We start from the raw sequence: 21,463 nt of genomic DNA, 5'->3' as shown, positions 1-21,463 counted from the left end.
ATTATTGTTTTTTTTTGGTTTTTGGACTAAAAAGCTATCGGTTTTAAACAGAGCTTAGAACATCAAACAATAGACTCCTATCTTCTAAAAACTCTGGTTTTAAAGCAGCCTGGCTTTTTACCAGTTGGAGTATTGTCTTTTTGATTTTTTTGCTTTTTGATTCTTTGTTTTTTGGACTAAAAAGCTACTAGTTTTCAACAAAGCTTAGAGCACTAAACATCCTGAGGGACTTCTGCCTAAGCCTCTCCCCCCATTTTTTTAAACAACACTCCTATCTTTTAAACTCTGGTTTTAAGCGGCCTTGCTTTTACCAGTAGGAGTTTTGTATCTGATATTGCTTTTAATTTATTTTTTTTCTTGTGATCCTCCTCCCGGCTGGGACGAGGTTATCAGAGACTTATTTCCTAAAAATCCTTTTTTGGAAAACTTATTAATTAATTATTTTTCTGGAGACCTCCCCCCCGCTCTTGGTTATACTGAGACGTTTTTTTTGGAGTTCCCTTCTTTTACTAGGATACACCTGGAACTCATCCTCATCCTCCTGGACCACTGCCCAACACCAACCCAGCTCCAACTTGGGAGGCCCAGCCAACTACTGGACCAAGGAGACCTACACTACCAGGGATACCCACCAGGCAACAACCAAAGGCACCTGAACCCCATTCTGCTGGACCACTGCCTTAAACGTCACCCCAGCTCCAACTAGGAAGGCCGAGGAACAAGCCATCAGCCATTTACTGGACAAAGGTGACCTCCAACTACACTACCAGGGTAAGAGCCCCCTCCAGTGACTTTTAAAATGTTTTTTAACAGAGCAAAGCCCGTACCGATGAGTGGTCTAGGACACAGGCCACAGCTCACACACACACACACAAACACAGCCCCACAACCCCTGATGTCTGTAAACACACACTCAGCTTCACAATACAAACACAACAATACACGCCGGTTAACAAACATGAACACAGCACCCACCAACACATGGAATCAGGTACCGGACCCAGCCACCCGCACCGCTTCTAAACAAATATTTCAATTAATACAGGCTATACACCACAAACACACAACAGATAATTCAATCACCACCAACACTTTCCCACCTGGGATGATGCGTCAGGTCACCAGACTGACGGACTTCATCAAACCGGCCACACCATCAGACACCACACGTCACAAGATCAAAAACAATACGGACAACTGGATGAAAACAAACATGGCTATATTACGGGAACATTACACCAATACAATACATACCCTCGGCCACACACCACACAACCCCATAGCGTTTCAAATAGCTACCGGATGGGCTAGGAAGCGGTATGGCCAGAGACTCCGGGCGGACACCATCAAGGCAACAGAAGGTATACTGCAACGTAACATCATTAAGAACAATAAAACTTTTCTCAACCCTAAGAGCAGGTTGGAGGGCTCCCTCTCCACCATCCCGGAATTATCCGATGAAGAGGAATTCCCACCACTACCAGTCATCAGTAAGTTACCCCCTGCATTTCAGCCCTTTCCAATTCAACAGCCCCGGACACCACTACTCCCCACCCCCACCCAGTGCCAGACAACACTGGATGGCCTACAACCGCAACCTCAACGACCCAGACATGACCACCCATACCAGACCAACAGACAGAAGACATTCCCCTTACCCCAAACCAGGCCCCCCCTACAACCGACACTACCTGACCACCCCATACCCAAACCAAGACGAAAACCACTGTACGGACTTCCGACCTACCCAATATATAACAAGGGCCCTCTACAAACACAGAGGGCACCTCTACATCTGACTACAAGACAAACCCCTCCTGACCCAAACACCTCCACCCCTCCCTCAGTGAGGGGCAAGAAAGTAGTCTCCTGGGGACCCGAACCGGTCTCCCAGGGGGCAGAAATCATCTCAAAACCCAACCCCAAACTCTCCCCCATCCTACCGACAGTGACTAGACGGAAAACCCCTATGACACGACTACCCCTAAGCCCCAGTACCCCCGACTCACCTACTATCAGTACAGGAAGACGGACACAGCAAACAGAAGTCCTAATTCATCCAGTACCAGACACACAAAACAATACCCTAGAACTACAGTCCATATCACTCAACACCCACAGTTATTCAAATGTTTCAACCATCAACCTTGATACCATTTCCTCTCCCCCTTCTACACCCACAGGTGTTGCTGGTCCCCGGACTGGCACAATGGAACAGCGAGGAGCCCCGACAACCATAACGGGAGGGTCACCTAACATGATGAGCGGGCAATTAAAGGCTAATATTGCCACTCAAGCCGTATCTGAGACCTCCCTACCACTTCTCCGCGGAAGTCCACCTCCCACTTGTGCCGTTCGGGGGTCCAGCACACCTCCACCCCCCGAGGATAGCCCCACAGGACCCTCCTCCACCTCCTCCCCATTCAGCCTACCACCACACACTCCCACATCAGGTAAATACCATCCCACATCACACATCGCCCGACACACCAGGAAACTCCAGGACTGGTCTTTCAAAAGCCGTAGACCAGTCCTGGTGTTGGGTGATTCCAACATCAATCGAATCCCCCCCCACAACAACCCAGACTTACAATTAGACAGCTACCCGGGGGCTAACATGTACCACTTTTTAAAGATATGTGAAAAAACGGTACCCAACCCCAACACAAAAATAGTGGTCCTCTCCATTGGGATCAATAATAAGGACCAGGACCCCAGGCAGACTTCCTGCAAACAGTTAAAATCTCTATACAAACAGGCCCAACTTGCCTTCCCTAATGCCGACATCTACTTCCCTATCATAAACTTCTCAGACAACCTCAGCGTTAAACAACAGTACAATTTAAAATACATCAACAACACAATAGCCACATACTTCCCATTTTTAGCAGAGATCCCTCACGACACATTTGTAACAGAAAAGGACAACATCCATTGGAAGCCGGCTACCGCGCAACTCATTTTCGATTACTGGCTCAAACAGTTAAATTTATAGTAAGACCCAAACCCAAACCGGGCACAAACGCCACCCCTAACCCTAACCCTAACCCTAAACCTTCTAATCCCAACCCTAACCCTAACCCTAACCCTAACCTTAACCCCAACCCCAACCCTAATCCTAACCCTAACCCTAACCCTCCAAACCCTATGCCCCATACTGACCCTGCAGTCGACTTGGGGTGGAGCTCTACAGCAAACATACTTAACTTATCCACACTATTTACTCCAACTTCAGATCAGATCCGGTTATTGGAAAGGGGTCTTTCATTCATCCCACGCCCATTACAGTTTGACTGGGAGGAATTTCATAGGGATTTACACCAATACAACAGAAGGTTAAAGATCATCAGTTATTTCTATAATAAACCGGACCACATTCAGACACCCTTCATTCACAGGTCTAATTGGGAACCCACCACGGCTCAATCACACACAGCCACAATAAACCTGGTGCAAAAGAACAAACAGGCCCTGCGTTATTACCGGCCCCCAGGGGACGTTGTTGACAACCTCTCGGGGCCTGAACGCAGGGCCTTAGAAGAACTTACCCAAAATCCTAATATTATCATTAAACCCGCGGACAAAGGTTCAAAAATAGTCATTATGGATAGACAGCAGTATTTACTGGAGGCAAATAGACAACTCTCAAACACCACACATTATAAACCCATTCCGTCAGACCTACAAAGTCAAACCCAACCACTCCTCCGTAGTATTATACAAACTTTATATGACAATAAAACCATTAACCACAAGCAAAAAATCTACCTGTTTGGCCCCGACCAACCCCGCCCCCGCCAGTTCTATCTATTACCCAAAATCCACAAGGAACCCCCATCATGGACCGTACCCTATGAGGTTCCTCCCGGCAGACCAATAGTCTCAGATTGCAATAGTACATCATACCATATCTCAGAATACATCGAACATTTCCTTGGACCCCTTTCCAATAAACACCCAAGTTACATCAAGGACACTTATCATTTTATAGATACCATCCGGCCCATGGTTGTTCCAAATCAGTCATACTTATTTACAATCGACATAGACAGTCTATACACAAATATCAATACACAAATCGGTATCAAGGCTATAATATCCAACTTCAATAACAACCCCGACAACAATAGACCGGACAAAGAAATTATTCAACTCCTTACCATCTGCCTCAACAATAACGACTTTTCATTCAATAACAAACAATTCCTGCAAATCCACGGAACGGCCATGGGTCAGCGATACGCCCCGTCATATGCAAACATTTACCTGAGCGAGTGGGAGCGAGAGGCATTGGCCAAGTGCACCCACAAACCCCTCACCTACCTCAGATTTTTAGATGACATTTTTGGAATATGGCAACATGACATTTCTTTATTTTCTGATTTCATTGACACATTGAATAGCCACCATCAGTCTATTAAAGTTAAGTACATCATAGATCCACTACAAGTTAATTTTTTAGATACAACTGTTTTTTTTGACCGGTCAAAAAACTTGTCATACTCACAACTACTTACCAAAGTTTACTTTAAAACAACAGACACACACGCCCTTCTCCATAAAACTAGCTATCATCCGAAACACACATTTAAAGGCATTATTAAATCTCAAATCATCCGTTTTCACAGAATATCATCCCGTGTAATAGACCTGCATTCTTCCATCTCCATTCTATTTTGTAGTCTCAGGTCTAGGGCCTACTCCAAACGCTTCCTCCGCCATATCAAGACCAGCACTTTGGCGTCTCTCGCTCCCACTCGCTCCATTCCCCGGATTGCTCCACCCCGTGTCCCGGTACCATTCATATCTACCTTCTCACATAGAATCAAAGGTTTACATAACATCATCAAACAGAACTTCATTCATACTCAAACCCTACAGCCGGCTTTCCAAAATCACGTCATCATATCAGCTTACAGGAAAAACAAAAACCTCCACAGTTTACTAATAAGGTCAAAATACTCTGATAACAAACCACCAACACAAACACAATACCACACACACTATAAAAACAGAAAATTTATTTCAAACCCTCACAGCAATACAGCATTCCCCACATTAGGTACATTTACACTCCACACCACCAACGTCATTTACATCATTACATGCACCACCTGCAATAAACATTATATCGGGGAAACAAAACACTCCATACTCACCCGATTAAAACAACACATATATAACATTGGGGAAGGCAAGTTAACCACCCCCCTCATTAACCATTTTCAGCTCCACTCCGTCAATAATCTTATAATCTCTGGTCTAGAATCAGAAGACCATTGGACCATTGGGCAGAGAAAGAGGACAGAAAAATTATGGATTTTTAAATTAGGTACAATCACGCCAACAGGCCTCAATGACAATTAAGTACACTCATAGGACACCCACCCGACAATCAGTTTAAATTTCCCTCTCATGTAGTCTTCCTTACCAACTCCCCCGTGTTTTCCCCTTTCCCCCTCCCCCCTTTTGTTTTTTTTCCCTCTACAACCAGCCGTGCTGCCTGGGTCCACTCAGGCCCCCCAAGGCACCACTTTAACACACATGCCTCGGGGGGAATCGAACTAGGATTCTCTGGGCCAGGGGCGTCATCTCTGCCACTACACCATTATTCATTTTACAATTTTGTTTCCATAAATCCCCATTTTTCATTAGTCTATGTTACTCCAGTAATGAAATACCACCTTCATAGATAAAATTAATCCCCAACCAGGTTTACTTAGTTTTTTAATTTTAGTTTCCTCCATAAAATTTAGACAGAATGACGCCCAACAAATACTCCAACCCAGGCAGCAACCGTATTCATCCTTTCTCTGTCCCATGGTCCTTGCAGACGTGCTCTGCCTGGGGATCATACCCTGGTCCCCCGTTAGAGGGAGCGGAGCTCCTCCAACCGTGCCACCACTTTAAGATCAATAGGCCAGTGCAAATAAATCATACTCATGAACCCTGAACTCTAACCCTAACCCAACCCTAACCCAGCCCGTGCCATTGATCTTGACACACAACCCGCTTTACAACTACTATACATTTTAATTTTTATACATAAAAAAATATATATCGTATTCTCGAAGAAACGACTGTTCAGACAAAAATTGACCCTGGTCCTAGCCCCAAGTCTGGGGGGGTTTTGAACCCAGGTCCTCCACATGAGAGACCGAGAGCTATCCTGGTAGGCCAAACACTGTCTTAAAACATCTAGCCAGAATACAGACATTTCTCTCTCTATTTTCCAGCCACCACCCCCTAAGGGAACCAATCGTGTGGGACAACAACTTTCCCTCCAAGATTCAAATATATTGGAGGGAAACCATACAAAATGGCCTACCCTCCTAGCCCTATCACAACAGACCTACTCACAACACTACTTACTGATTGGTGGTTTGAGCCTTGGGGGAGGGGCACACATCCCCTCCTCCAACACTTTATAACCACCAGAGCTGTCGGTCTTGTCCACACATCCTCTGAAGAAGCATCGACCAATGCGAAACGTCAGGATCCTAAATACTACTCAACGGTACGTCAGCTTAGACTCTTTTATCTTTTAAAACTCTGGTTTTAAAGCAGCCTTGCTTTTTAACTATTAGAAGATTTGTTTTTAACTATTAAAGCTAGTTTTTTGAATGTCCTGGGGGGCTGCTGCCTGAGGCCTTCCTTATGCTTAAAACAATTGACTCTTTCCACACTCTGGTATTTAAACAGCCTTGCTTTTAACCAGTTGGGTCTTTTGTTTTTGCCTTTTAACTAAGCCACTCGTTCCAAAAACACCCTGAGTGGCTTTTGCCTTAAGCCTTTCCCCGTTTTTATTAAGCAATAGACTCCTATCCTCTAAAAAACTCTGGTTTTAAAGCAGCCTGGCTTTTAACCAGTTGGATTATTGTTTTTTTTTGGTTTTTGGACTAAAAAGCTATCGGTTTTAAACAGAGCTTAGAACATCAAACAATAGACTCCTATCTTCTAAAAACTCTGGTTTTAAAGCAGCCTGGCTTTTTACCAGTTGGAGTATTGTCTTTTTGATTTTTTTGCTTTTTGATTCTTTGTTTTTTGGACTAAAAAGCTACTAGTTTTCAACAAAGCTTAGAGCACTAAACATCCTGAGGGACTTCTGCCTAAGCCTCTCCCCCCATTTTTTTAAACAACACTCCTATCTTTTAAACTCTGGTTTTAAGCGGCCTTGCTTTTACCAGTAGGAGTTTTGTATCTGATATTGCTTTTAATTTATTTTTTTTCTTGTGATCCTCCTCCCGGCTGGGACGAGGTTATCAGAGACTTATTTCCTAAAAATCCTTTTTTGGAAAACTTATTAATTAATTATTTTTCTGGAGACCTCCCCCCCGCTCTTGGTTATACTGAGACGTTTTTTTTGGAGTTCCCTTCTTTTACTAGGATACACCTGGAACTCATCCTCATCCTCCTGGACCACTGCCCAACACCAACCCAGCTCCAACTTGGGAGGCCCAGCCAACTACTGGACCAAGGAGACCTACACTACCAGGGATACCCACCAGGCAACAACCAAAGGCACCTGAACCCCATTCTGCTGGACCACTGCCTTAAACGTCACCCCAGCTCCAACTAGGAAGGCCGAGGAACAAGCCATCAGCCATTTACTGGACAAAGGTGACCTCCAACTACACTACCAGGGTAAGAGCCCCCTCCAGTGACTTTTAAAATGTTTTTTAACAGAGCAAAGCCCGTACCGATGAGTGGTCTAGGACACAGGCCACAGCTCACACACACACACACAAACACAGCCCCACAACCCCTGATGTCTGTAAACACACACTCAGCTTCACAATACAAACACAACAATACACGCCGGTTAACAAACATGAACACAGCACCCACCAACACATGGAATCAGGTACCGGACCCAGCCACCCGCACCGCTTCTAAACAAATATTTCAATTAATACAGGCTATACACCACAAACACACAACAGATAATTCAATCACCACCAACACTTTCCCACCTGGGATGATGCGTCAGGTCACCAGACTGACGGACTTCATCAAACCGGCCACACCATCAGACACCACACGTCACAAGATCAAAAACAATACGGACAACTGGATGAAAACAAACATGGCTATATTACGGGAACATTACACCAATACAATACATACCCTCGGCCACACACCACACAACCCCATAGCGTTTCAAATAGCTACCGGATGGGCTAGGAAGCGGTATGGCCAGAGACTCCGGGCGGACACCATCAAGGCAACAGAAGGTATACTGCAACGTAACATCATTAAGAACAATAAAACTTTTCTCAACCCTAAGAGCAGGTTGGAGGGCTCCCTCTCCACCATCCCGGAATTATCCGATGAAGAGGAATTCCCACCACTACCAGTCATCAGTAAGTTACCCCCTGCATTTCAGCCCTTTCCAATTCAACAGCCCCGGACACCACTACTCCCCACCCCCACCCAGTGCCAGACAACACTGGATGGCCTACAACCGCAACCTCAACGACCCAGACATGACCACCCATACCAGACCAACAGACAGAAGACATTCCCCTTACCCCAAACCAGGCCCCCCCTACAACCGACACTACCTGACCACCCCATACCCAAACCAAGACGAAAACCACTGTACGGACTTCCGACCTACCCAATATATAACAAGGGCCCTCTACAAACACAGAGGGCACCTCTACATCTGACTACAAGACAAACCCCTCCTGACCCAAACACCTCCACCCCTCCCTCAGTGAGGGGCAAGAAAGTAGTCTCCTGGGGACCCGAACCGGTCTCCCAGGGGGCAGAAATCATCTCAAAACCCAACCCCAAACTCTCCCCCATCCTACCGACAGTGACTAGACGGAAAACCCCTATGACACGACTACCCCTAAGCCCCAGTACCCCCGACTCACCTACTATCAGTACAGGAAGACGGACACAGCAAACAGAAGTCCTAATTCATCCAGTACCAGACACACAAAACAATACCCTAGAACTACAGTCCATATCACTCAACACCCACAGTTATTCAAATGTTTCAACCATCAACCTTGATACCATTTCCTCTCCCCCTTCTACACCCACAGGTGTTGCTGGTCCCCGGACTGGCACAATGGAACAGCGAGGAGCCCCGACAACCATAACGGGAGGGTCACCTAACATGATGAGCGGGCAATTAAAGGCTAATATTGCCACTCAAGCCGTATCTGAGACCTCCCTACCACTTCTCCGCGGAAGTCCACCTCCCACTTGTGCCGTTCGGGGGTCCAGCACACCTCCACCCCCCGAGGATAGCCCCACAGGACCCTCCTCCACCTCCTCCCCATTCAGCCTACCACCACACACTCCCACATCAGGTAAATACCATCCCACATCACACATCGCCCGACACACCAGGAAACTCCAGGACTGGTCTTTCAAAAGCCGTAGACCAGTCCTGGTGTTGGGTGATTCCAACATCAATCGAATCCCCCCCCACAACAACCCAGACTTACAATTAGACAGCTACCCGGGGGCTAACATGTACCACTTTTTAAAGATATGTGAAAAAACGGTACCCAACCCCAACACAAAAATAGTGGTCCTCTCCATTGGGATCAATAATAAGGACCAGGACCCCAGGCAGACTTCCTGCAAACAGTTAAAATCTCTATACAAACAGGCCCAACTTGCCTTCCCTAATGCCGACATCTACTTCCCTATCATAAACTTCTCAGACAACCTCAGCGTTAAACAACAGTACAATTTAAAATACATCAACAACACAATAGCCACATACTTCCCATTTTTAGCAGAGATCCCTCACGACACATTTGTAACAGAAAAGGACAACATCCATTGGAAGCCGGCTACCGCGCAACTCATTTTCGATTACTGGCTCAAACAGTTAAATTTATAGTAAGACCCAAACCCAAACCGGGCACAAACGCCACCCCTAACCCTAACCCTAACCCTAAACCTTCTAATCCCAACCCTAACCCTAACCCTAACCCTAACCTTAACCCCAACCCCAACCCTAATCCTAACCCTAACCCTAACCCTCCAAACCCTATGCCCCATACTGACCCTGCAGTCGACTTGGGGTGGAGCTCTACAGCAAACATACTTAACTTATCCACACTATTTACTCCAACTTCAGATCAGATCCGGTTATTGGAAAGGGGTCTTTCATTCATCCCACGCCCATTACAGTTTGACTGGGAGGAATTTCATAGGGATTTACACCAATACAACAGAAGGTTAAAGATCATCAGTTATTTCTATAATAAACCGGACCACATTCAGACACCCTTCATTCACAGGTCTAATTGGGAACCCACCACGGCTCAATCACACACAGCCACAATAAACCTGGTGCAAAAGAACAAACAGGCCCTGCGTTATTACCGGCCCCCAGGGGACGTTGTTGACAACCTCTCGGGGCCTGAACGCAGGGCCTTAGAAGAACTTACCCAAAATCCTAATATTATCATTAAACCCGCGGACAAAGGTTCAAAAATAGTCATTATGGATAGACAGCAGTATTTACTGGAGGCAAATAGACAACTCTCAAACACCACACATTATAAACCCATTCCGTCAGACCTACAAAGTCAAACCCAACCACTCCTCCGTAGTATTATACAAACTTTATATGACAATAAAACCATTAACCACAAGCAAAAAATCTACCTGTTTGGCCCCGACCAACCCCGCCCCCGCCAGTTCTATCTATTACCCAAAATCCACAAGGAACCCCCATCATGGACCGTACCCTATGAGGTTCCTCCCGGCAGACCAATAGTCTCAGATTGCAATAGTACATCATACCATATCTCAGAATACATCGAACATTTCCTTGGACCCCTTTCCAATAAACACCCAAGTTACATCAAGGACACTTATCATTTTATAGATACCATCCGGCCCATGGTTGTTCCAAATCAGTCATACTTATTTACAATCGACATAGACAGTCTATACACAAATATCAATACACAAATCGGTATCAAGGCTATAATATCCAACTTCAATAACAACCCCGACAACAATAGACCGGACAAAGAAATTATTCAACTCCTTACCATCTGCCTCAACAATAACGACTTTTCATTCAATAACAAACAATTCCTGCAAATCCACGGAACGGCCATGGGTCAGCGATACGCCCCGTCATATGCAAACATTTACCTGAGCGAGTGGGAGCGAGAGGCATTGGCCAAGTGCACCCACAAACCCCTCACCTACCTCAGATTTTTAGATGACATTTTTGGAATATGGCAACATGACATTTCTTTATTTTCTGATTTCATTGACACATTGAATAGCCACCATCAGTCTATTAAAGTTAAGTACATCATAGATCCACTACAAGTTAATTTTTTAGATACAACTGTTTTTTTTGACCGGTCAAAAAACTTGTCATACTCACAACTACTTACCAAAGTTTACTTTAAAACAACAGACACACACGCCCTTCTCCATAAAACTAGCTATCATCCGAAACACACATTTAAAGGCATTATTAAATCTCAAATCATCCGTTTTCACAGAATATCATCCCGTGTAATAGACCTGCATTCTTCCATCTCCATTCTATTTTGTAGTCTCAGGTCTAGGGGCTACTCCAAACGCTTCCTCCGCCATATCAAGACCAGCACTTTGGCGTCTCTCGCTCCCACTCGCTCCATTCCCCGGATTGCTCCACCCCGTGTCCCGGTACCATTCATATCTACCTTCTCACATAGAATCAAAGGTTTACATAACATCATCAAACAGAACTTCATTCATACTCAAACCCTACAGCCGGCTTTCCAAAATCACGTCATCATATCAGCTTACAGGAAAAACAAAAACCTCCACAGTTTACTAATAAGGTCAAAATACTCTGATAACAAACCACCAACACAAACACAATACCACACACACTATAAAAACAGAAAATTTATTTCAAACCCTCACAGCAATACAGCATTCCCCACATTAGGTACATTTACACTCCACACCACCAACGTCATTTACATCATTACATGCACCACCTGCAATAAACATTATATCGGGGAAACAAAACACTCCATACTCACCCGATTAAAACAACACATATATAACATTGGGGAAGGCAAGTTAACCACCCCCCTCATTAACCATTTTCAGCTCCACTCCGTCAATAATCTTATAATCTCTGGTCTAGAATCAGAAGACCATTGGACCATTGGGCAGAGAAAGAGGACAGAAAAATTATGGATTTTTAAATTAGGTACAATCACGCCAACAGGCCTCAATGACAATTAAGTACACTCATAGGACACCCACCCGACAATCAGTTTAAATTTCCCTCTCATGTAGTCTTCCTTACCAACTCCCCCGTGTTTTCCCCTTTCCCCCTCCCCCCTTTTGTTTTTTTTCCCTCTACAACCAGCCGTGCTGCCTGGGTCCACTCAGGCCCCCCAAGGCACCACTTTAACACACATGCCTCGGGGGGAATCGAACTAGGATTCTCTGGGCCAGGGGCGTCATCTCTGCCACTACACCATTATTCATTTTACAATTTTGTTTCCATAAATCCCCATTTTTCATTAGTCTATGTTACTCCAGTAATGAAATACCACCTTCATAGATAAAATTAATCCCCAACCAGGTTTACTTAGTTTTTTAATTTTAGTTTCCTCCATAAAATTTAGACAGAATGACGCCCAACAAATACTCCAACCCAGGCAGCAACCGTATTCATCCTTTCTCTGTCCCATGGTCCTTGCAGACGTGCTCTGCCTGGGGATCATACCCTGGTCCCCCGTTAGAGGGAGCGGAGCTCCTCCAACCGTGCCACCACTTTAAGATCAATAGGCCAGTGCAAATAAATCATACTCATGAACCCTGAACTCTAACCCTAACCCAACCCTAACCCAGCCCGTGCCATTGATCTTGACACACAACCCGCTTTACAACTACTATACATTTTAATTTTTATACATAAAAAAATATATATCGTATTCTCGAAGAAACGACTGTTCAGACAAAAATTGACCCTGGTCCTAGCCCCAAGTCTGGGGGGGTTTTGAACCCAGGTCCTCCACATGAGAGACCGAGAGCTATCCTGGTAGGCCAAACACTGTCTTAAAACATCTAGCCAGAATACAGACATTTCTCTCTCTATTTTCCAGCCACCACCCCCTAAGGGAACCAATCGTGTGGGACAACAACTTTCCCTCCAAGATTCAAATATATTGGAGGGAAACCATACAAAATGGCCTACCCTCCTAGCCCTATCACAACAGACCTACTCACAACACTACTTACTGATTGGTGGTTTGAGCCTTGGGGGAGGGGCACACATCCCCTCCTCCAACACTTTATAACCACCAGAGCTGTCGGTCTTGTCCACACATCCTCTGAAGAAGCATCGACCAATGCGAAACGTCAGGATCCTAAATACTACTCAACGGTACGTCAGCTTAGACTCTTTTATCTTTTAAAACTCTGGTTTTAAAGCAGCCTTGCTTTTTAACTATTAGAAGATTTGTTTTTAACTATTAAAGCTAGTTTTTTGAATGTCCTGGGGGGCTGCTGCCTGAGGCCTTCCTTATGCTTAAAACAATTGACTCTTTCCACACTCTGGTATTTAAACAGCCTTGCTTTTAACCAGTTGGGTCTTTTGTTTTTGCCTTTTAACTAAGCCACTCGTTCCAAAAACACCCTGAGTGGCTTTTGCCTTAAGCCTTTCCCCGTTTTTATTAAGCAATAGACTCCTATCCTCTAAAAAACTCTGGTTTTAAAGCAGCCTGGCTTTTAACCAGTTGGATTATTGTTTTTTTTTGGTTTTTGGACTAAAAAGCTATCGGTTTTAAACAGAGCTTAGAACATCAAACAATAGACTCCTATCTTCTAAAAACTCTGGTTTTAAAGCAGCCTGGCTTTTTACCAGTTGGAGTATTGTCTTTTTGATTTTTTTGCTTTTTGATTCTTTGTTTTTTGGACTAAAAAGCTACTAGTTTTCAACAAAGCTTAGAGCACTAAACATCCTGAGGGACTTCTGCCTAAGCCTCTCCCCCATTTTTTTAAACAACACTCCTATCTTTTAAACTCTGGTTTTAAGCGGCCTTGCTTTTACCAGTAGGAGTTTTGTATCTGATATTGCTTTTAATTTATTTTTTTTCTTGTGATCCTCCTCCCGGCTGGGACGAGGTTATCAGAGACTTATTTCCTAAAAATCCTTTTTTGGAAAACTTATTAATTAATTATTTTTCTGGAGACCTCCCCCCCGCTCTTGGTTATACTGAGACGTTTTTTTTGGAGTTCCCTTCTTTTACTAGGATACACCTGGAACTCATCCTCATCCTCCTGGACCACTGCCCAACACCACCCAGCTCCAACTTGGGAGGCCCAGCCAACTACTTGGACCAAGGAGACCTACACTACCAGGGATACCCACCAGGCAACAACCAAAGGCACCTGAACCCCATTCTGCTGGACCACTGCCTTAAACGTCACCCCAGCTCCAACTAGAAGGCCGAGGAACAAGCCATCAGCCATTTACTGGACAAAGGTGACCTCCAACTACACTACCAGGGTAAGAGCCCCCTCCAGTGACTTTTAAAATGTTTTTTAACAGAGCAAAGCCCGTACCGATGAGTGGTCTAGGACACAGGCCACAGCTCACACACACGACACACAAACACAGCCCCACAACCCCTGATGTCTGTAAACACACACTCAGCTTCACAATACAAACACAACAATACACGCCGGTTAACAAACATGAACACAGCACCCACCAACACATGGAATCAGGTACCGGACCAGCCACCCGCACCGCTTCTAAACAAATATTTCAATTAATACAGGCTATACACCACAAACACACAACAGATAATTCAATCACCACCAACACTTTCCCACCTGGGATGATGCGTCAGGTCACCAGACTGACGGACTTCATCAAACCGGCCACACCATCAGACACCACACGTCACAAGATCAAAAACAATACGGACAACTGGATGAAAACAAACATGGCTATATTACGGGAACATTACACCAATACAATACATACCCTCGGCCACACACCACACAACCCCATAGCGTTTCAAATAGCTACCGGATGGGCTAGGAAGCGGTATGGCCAGAGACTCCGGGCGGACACCATCAAGGCAACAGAAGGTATACTGCAACGTAACATCATTAAGAACAATAAAACTTTTTTCTCAACCCTAAGAGCAGGTTGGAGGGCTCCCTCTCCACCATCCCGGAATTATCCGATGAAGAGGAATTCCCACCACTACCAGTCATCAGTAAGTTACCCCCTGCATTTCAGCCCTTTCCAATTCAACAGCCCCGGACACCACTACTCCCCACCCCCACCCAGTGCCAGACAACACTGGATGGCCTACAACCGCAACCTCAACGACCCAGACATGACCACCCATACCAGACCAACAGACAGAAGACATTCCCCTTACCCCAAACCAGGCCCCCCCTACAACCGACACTACCTGACCACCCCATACCCAAACCAAGACGAAAACCACTGTACGGACTTCCGACCTACCCAATATATAACAAGGGCCCTCTACAAACACAGAGGGCACCTCTACATCTGACTACAAGACAAACCCCTCCTGACCCAAACACCTCCACCCCTCCCTCAGTGAGGGGCAAGAAAGTAGTCTCCTGGGGACCCGAACCGGTCTCCCAGGGGGCAGAAATCATCTCAAAACCCAACCCCAAACTCTCCCCCATCCTACCGACAGTGACTAGACGGAAAACCCCTATGACACGACTACCCCTAAGCCCCAGTACCCCCGACTCACCTACTATCAGTACAGGAAGACGGACACAGCAAACAGAAGTCCTAATTCATCCAGTACCAGACACACAAAACAATACCCTAGAACTACAGTCCATATCACTCAACACCCACAGTTATTCAAATGTTTCAACCATCAACCTTGATACCATTTCCTCTCCCCCTTCTACACCCACAGGTGTTGCTGGTCCCCGGACTGGCACAATGGAACAGCGAGGAGCCCCGACAACCATAACGGGAGGGTCACCTAACATGATGAGCGGGCAATTAAAGGCTAATATTGCCACTCAAGCCGTATCTGAGACCTCCCTACCACTTCTCCGCGGAAGTCCACCTCCCACTTGTGCCGTTCGGGGGTCCAGCACACCTCCACCCCCCGAGGATAGCCCCACAGGACCCTCCTCCACCTCCTCCCCATTCAGCCTACCACCACACACTCCCACATCAGGTAAATACCATCCCACATCACACATCGCCCGACACACCAGGAAACTCCAGGACTGGTCTTTCAAAAGCCGTAGACCAGTCCTGGTGTTGGGTGATTCCAACATCAATCGAATCCCCCCCCACAACAACCCAGACTTACAATTAGACAGCTACCCGGGGGCTAACATGTACCACTTTTTAAAGATATGTGAAAAAACGGTACCCAACCCCAACACAAAAATAGTGGTCCTCTCCATTGGGATCAATAATAAGGACCAGGACCCCAGGCAGACTTCCTGCAAACAGTTAAAATCTCTATACAAACAGGCCCAACTTGCCTTCCCTAATGCCGACATCTACTTCCCTATCATAAACTTCTCAGACAACCTCAGCGTTAAACAACAGTACAATTTAAAATACATCAACAACACAATAGCCACATACTTCCCATTTTTAGCAGAGATCCCTCACGACACATTTGTAACAGAAAAGGACAACATCCATTGGAAGCCGGCTACCGCGCAACTCATTTTCGATTACTGGCTCAAACAGTTAAATTTATAGTAAGACCCAAACCCAAACCGGGCACAAACGCCACCCCTAACCCTAACCCTAACCCTAAACCTTCTAATCCCAACCCTAACCCTAACCCTAACCCTAACCTTAACCCCAACCCCAACCCTAATCCTAACCCTAACCCTAACCCTCCAAACCCTATGCCCCATACTGACCCTGCAGTCGACTTGGGGTGGAGCTCTACAGCAAACATACTTAACTTATCCACACTATTTACTCCAACTTCAGATCAGATCCGGTTATTGGAAAGGGGTCTTTCATTCATCCCACGCCCATTACAGTTTGACTGGGAGGAATTTCATAGGGATTTACACCAATACAACAGAAGGTTAAAGATCATCAGTTATTTCTATAATAAACCGGACCACATTCAGACACCCTTCATTCACAGGTCTAATTGGGAACCCACCACGGCTCAATCACACACAGCCACAATAAACCTGGTGCAAAAGAACAAACAGGCCCTGCGTTATTACCGGCCCCCAGGGGACGTTGTTGACAACCTCTCGGGGCCTGAACGCAGGGCCTTAGAAGAACTTACCCAAAATCCTAATATTATCATTAAACCCGCGGACAAAGGTTCAAAAATAGTCATTATGGATAGACAGCAGTATTTACTGGAGGCAAATAGACAACTCTCAAACACCACACATTATAAACCCATTCCGTCAGACCTACAAAGTCAAACCCAACCACTCCTCCGTAGTATTATACAAACTTTATATGACAATAAAACCATTAACCACAAGCAAAAAATCTACCTGTTTGGCCCCGACCAACCCCGCCCCCGCCAGTTCTATCTATTACCCAAAATCCACAAGGAACCCCCATCATGGACCGTACCCTATGAGGTTCCTCCCGGCAGACCAATAGTCTCAGATTGCAATAGTACATCATACCATATCTCAGAATACATCGAACATTTCCTTGGACCCCTTTCCAATAAACACCCAAGTTACATCAAGGACACTTATCATTTTATAGATACCATCCGGCCCATGGTTGTTCCAAATCAGTCATACTTATTTACAATCGACATAGACAGTCTATACACAAATATCAATACACAAATCGGTATCAAGGCTATAATATCCAACTTCAATAACAACCCCGACAACAATAGACCGGACAAAGAAATTATTCAACTCCTTACCATCTGCCTCAACAATAACGACTTTTCATTCAATAACAAACAATTCCTGCAAATCCACGGAACGGCCATGGGTCAGCGATACGCCCCGTCATATGCAAACATTTACCTGAGCGAGTGGGAGCGAGAGGCATTGGCCAAGTGCACCCACAAACCCCTCACCTACCTCAGATTTTTAGATGACATTTTTGGAATATGGCAACATGACATTTCTTTATTTTCTGATTTCATTGACACATTGAATAGCCACCATCAGTCTATTAAAGTTAAGTACATCATAGATCCACTACAAGTTAATTTTTTAGATACAACTGTTTTTTTTGACCGGTCAAAAAACTTGTCATACTCACAACTACTTACCAAAGTTTACTTTAAAACAACAGACACACACGCCCTTCTCCATAAAACTAGCTATCATCCGAAACACACATTTAAAGGCATTATTAAATCTCAAATCATCCGTTTTCACAGAATATCATCCCGTGTAATAGACCTGCATTCTTCCATCTCCATTCTATTTTGTAGTCTCAGGTCTAGGGGCTACTCCAAACGCTTCCTCCGCCATATCAAGACCAGCACTTTGGCGTCTCTCGCTCCCACTCGCTCCATTCCCCGGATTGCTCCACCCCGTGTCCCGGTACCATTCATATCTACCTTCTCACATAGAATCAAAGGTTTACATAACATCATCAAACAGAACTTCATTCATACTCAAACCCTACAGCCGGCTTTCCAAAATCACGTCATCATATCAGCTTACAGGAAAAACAAAAACCTCCACAGTTTACTAATAAGGTCAAAATACTCTGATAACAAACCACCAACACAAACACAATACCACACACACTATAAAAACAGAAAATTTATTTCAAACCCTCACAGCAATACAGCATTCCCCACATTAGGTACATTTACACTCCACACCACCAACGTCATTTACATCATTACATGCACCACCTGCAATAAACATTATATCGGGGAAACAAAACACTCCATACTCACCCGATTAAAACAACACATATATAACATTGGGGAAGGCAAGTTAACCACCCCCCTCATTAACCATTTTCAGCTCCACTCCGTCAATAATCTTATAATCTCTGGTCTAGAATCAGAAGACCATTGGACCATTGGGCAGAGAAAGAGGACAGAAAAATTATGGATTTTTAAATTAGGTACAATCACGCCAACAGGCCTCAATGACAATTAAGTACACTCATAGGACACCCACCCGACAATCAGTTTAAATTTCCCTCTCATGTAGTCTTCCTTACCAACTCCCCCGTGTTTTCCCCTTTCCCCCTCCCCCCTTTTGTTTTTTTTCCCTCTACAACCAGCCGTGCTGCCTGGGTCCACTCAGGCCCCCCAAGGCACCACTTTAACACACATGCCTCGGGGGGAATCGAACTAGGATTCTCTGGGCCAGGGGCGTCATCTCTGCCACTACACCATTATTCATTTTACAATTTTGTTTCCATAAATCCCCATTTTTCATTAGTCTATGTTACTCCAGTAATGAAATACCACCTTCATAGATAAAATTAATCCCCAACCAGGTTTACTTAGTTTTTTAATTTTAGTTTCCTCCATAAAATTTAGACAGAATGACGCCCAACAAATACTCCAACCCAGGCAGCAACCGTATTCATCCTTTCTCTGTCCCATGGTCCTTGCAGACGTGCTCTGCCTGGGGATCATACCCTGGTCCCCCGTTAGAGGGAGCGGAGCTCCTCCAACCGTGCCACCACTTTAAGATCAATAGGCCAGTGCAAATAAATCATACTCATGAACCCTGAACTCTAACCCTAACCCAACCCTAACCCTAACCCTAACCCTAACCCTAACCCTAAACCCTAAACCCTAAACCCTAACCCTAACCCTAACCCTAACCCTATGTAGAGGACAAAAAAATCCCAATTATTATGTAACTGGAGCTATTAATCTGGCACACCAAAATAATGTTTTGAGAAACAGAGGAAAGTTGTGATGCCAAGGAGCCAGCAGCAGGTCCCGGTACCATTCATATCTACCTTCTCACACAAAATCAAAGGACTACATAACATCATCAAACAGAACTTCATCCATACTCAAACCCTACAGCCGGCTTTCAAAAATCACATCACCATATCAGCGTACAGGAAAAACAAAAACCTCCACAGTTTACTAATACGGTCTAAATATTCAGATAACAAACCACCAACACAAACCCAATACCACACACACTATAAGAACAGAAAATTTATCTCAAACCTTCACAGCAATACAGCATTTCCCACATTAGGCACATTTACACTCCACACCACCAACGTCATTTACATCATTACATGCACCACCTGCAATAAACATTATATCGGCGAAACAAAACATTCCATACTCACCCGACTAAAACAACACATATATAACATTGGGGAAGGCAAGTTGACCACCCCCCTCATTAACCACTTTCAGCTCCACTCCGTCAATAACCTCATAATTTCCGGTCTGGAATCTGAAGACCATTGGACCATTGGGCAGAGAAAGAGGGCCGAAAAATTATGGATTTTTAAGTTAGGCACAATCACGCCAGCAGGCCTCAACGATAACTAATCATACTCATAGGACACCCACCCGACAATCCGTTCAAAGTTCTCGCTCATGTAGTCTTCCTTCTCAGCTCCCCCGTTCGTTTTTTCCCCCCCCCCTTTTGGTTTTTCTCCCCTCTATGGCTACCCATGCTGCCTGGGTCCACTCAGGCCCCCCAAGGCACCACTTTAACACACATGCCTCGGGGGGAATCGATCAAGGGTTCTTTGGACCAGGGGCGTCATCTCTGCCACTACGCTACTATTCATTTTACATTTTTGGTTTCATAAATCCCCATTTTCTATTCTATTCACTAATATATGATATTACAGTATTAAATAAAATCACTTTCATAGTTAAAATTAATCCCTAACCGCGTCCACCTAGTCTTTTATTTTACTTTTATTTATTTGTCCTTCCATAAATTATTCAGACAGAATGACGCCCATTATTACTCCAACCCAGGCAGCAACTTTATTTACCCTTTCTCTGTCCCGTGGTCCTTGCAGACGTGCTCTGCCTGGGGATCATACCCTGGTCCCCCGTTAGAGGGAGCGGAGCTCTTCCAACCTTGTCACCACTACTCAACAGATCAATAGGCCAGTGCAAACAAATCATAATCATGAACCCTGAATCCAAACCCAAACCCAACCCTAACCCTAACCCTAACCCTAACCCTAACCCTAACCCTAACCCTAACCCTAACCCTAACCCTAACCCTAACCCTAACCCTAACCCTAACCCTAACCCTAACCCTAACCCTAACCCTGACCCTGACCCTGACCCTGACCCATACCCATGTCCTAACCCTAACCAATCCTTCCCCAAGCCTAATCCTAACCCCAGCGTTCCCAAACCTAACCCTAACCCTAACCAACCCTTCCCCAAGCCTAACCCTAACCCCAGCTTTCCTAAACCTAACCCTGACCCATACCCATGTCCTAACCCTAACCAATCCTTCCCCAAGCCTAATCCTAACCCCAGCGTTCCCAAACCTA

At 45.1% G+C, this 21,463-nt stretch overlaps 3 long non-coding RNA genes across 3 annotated transcripts; all 3 read left to right on the top strand.

Moving 5' to 3' along the window:
* The first annotated feature begins 392 nt into the window (after positions 1 to 392).
* On the top strand, positions 393 to 2,447 carry LOC133950577 (uncharacterized). Its single transcript, XR_009920381.1, has 3 exons — positions 393 to 771; positions 1,420 to 1,490; positions 2,184 to 2,447. It is a non-coding gene; the product is annotated as an uncharacterized LOC133950577 (long non-coding RNA).
* Positions 2,448 to 7,265: 4,818 nt separating this feature from the next.
* On the top strand, positions 7,266 to 9,320 carry LOC133950576 (uncharacterized). Its single transcript, XR_009920380.1, has 3 exons — positions 7,266 to 7,644; positions 8,293 to 8,363; positions 9,057 to 9,320. It is a non-coding gene; the product is annotated as an uncharacterized LOC133950576 (long non-coding RNA).
* A 5,139-nt stretch (positions 9,321 to 14,459) lies between these two features.
* LOC133950578 (uncharacterized) lies at positions 14,460 to 16,193 on the top strand. The gene is made up of 3 exons (XR_009920382.1): positions 14,460 to 14,515; positions 15,166 to 15,236; positions 15,930 to 16,193. It is a non-coding gene; the product is annotated as an uncharacterized LOC133950578 (long non-coding RNA).
* The last annotated feature ends 5,270 nt before the right edge of the window (positions 16,194 to 21,463 follow it).

Source organism: Platichthys flesus, unplaced genomic scaffold (genome assembly GCF_949316205.1).
Source record: "Platichthys flesus unplaced genomic scaffold, fPlaFle2.1 scaffold_45, whole genome shotgun sequence".
Classification (NCBI taxonomy): Eukaryota; Metazoa; Chordata; class Actinopteri; order Pleuronectiformes; family Pleuronectidae; genus Platichthys; species Platichthys flesus.
The sequence above is the reverse complement of the archived record's forward strand: the minus strand, read 5'-3'. Positions and strand labels throughout refer to the sequence as shown.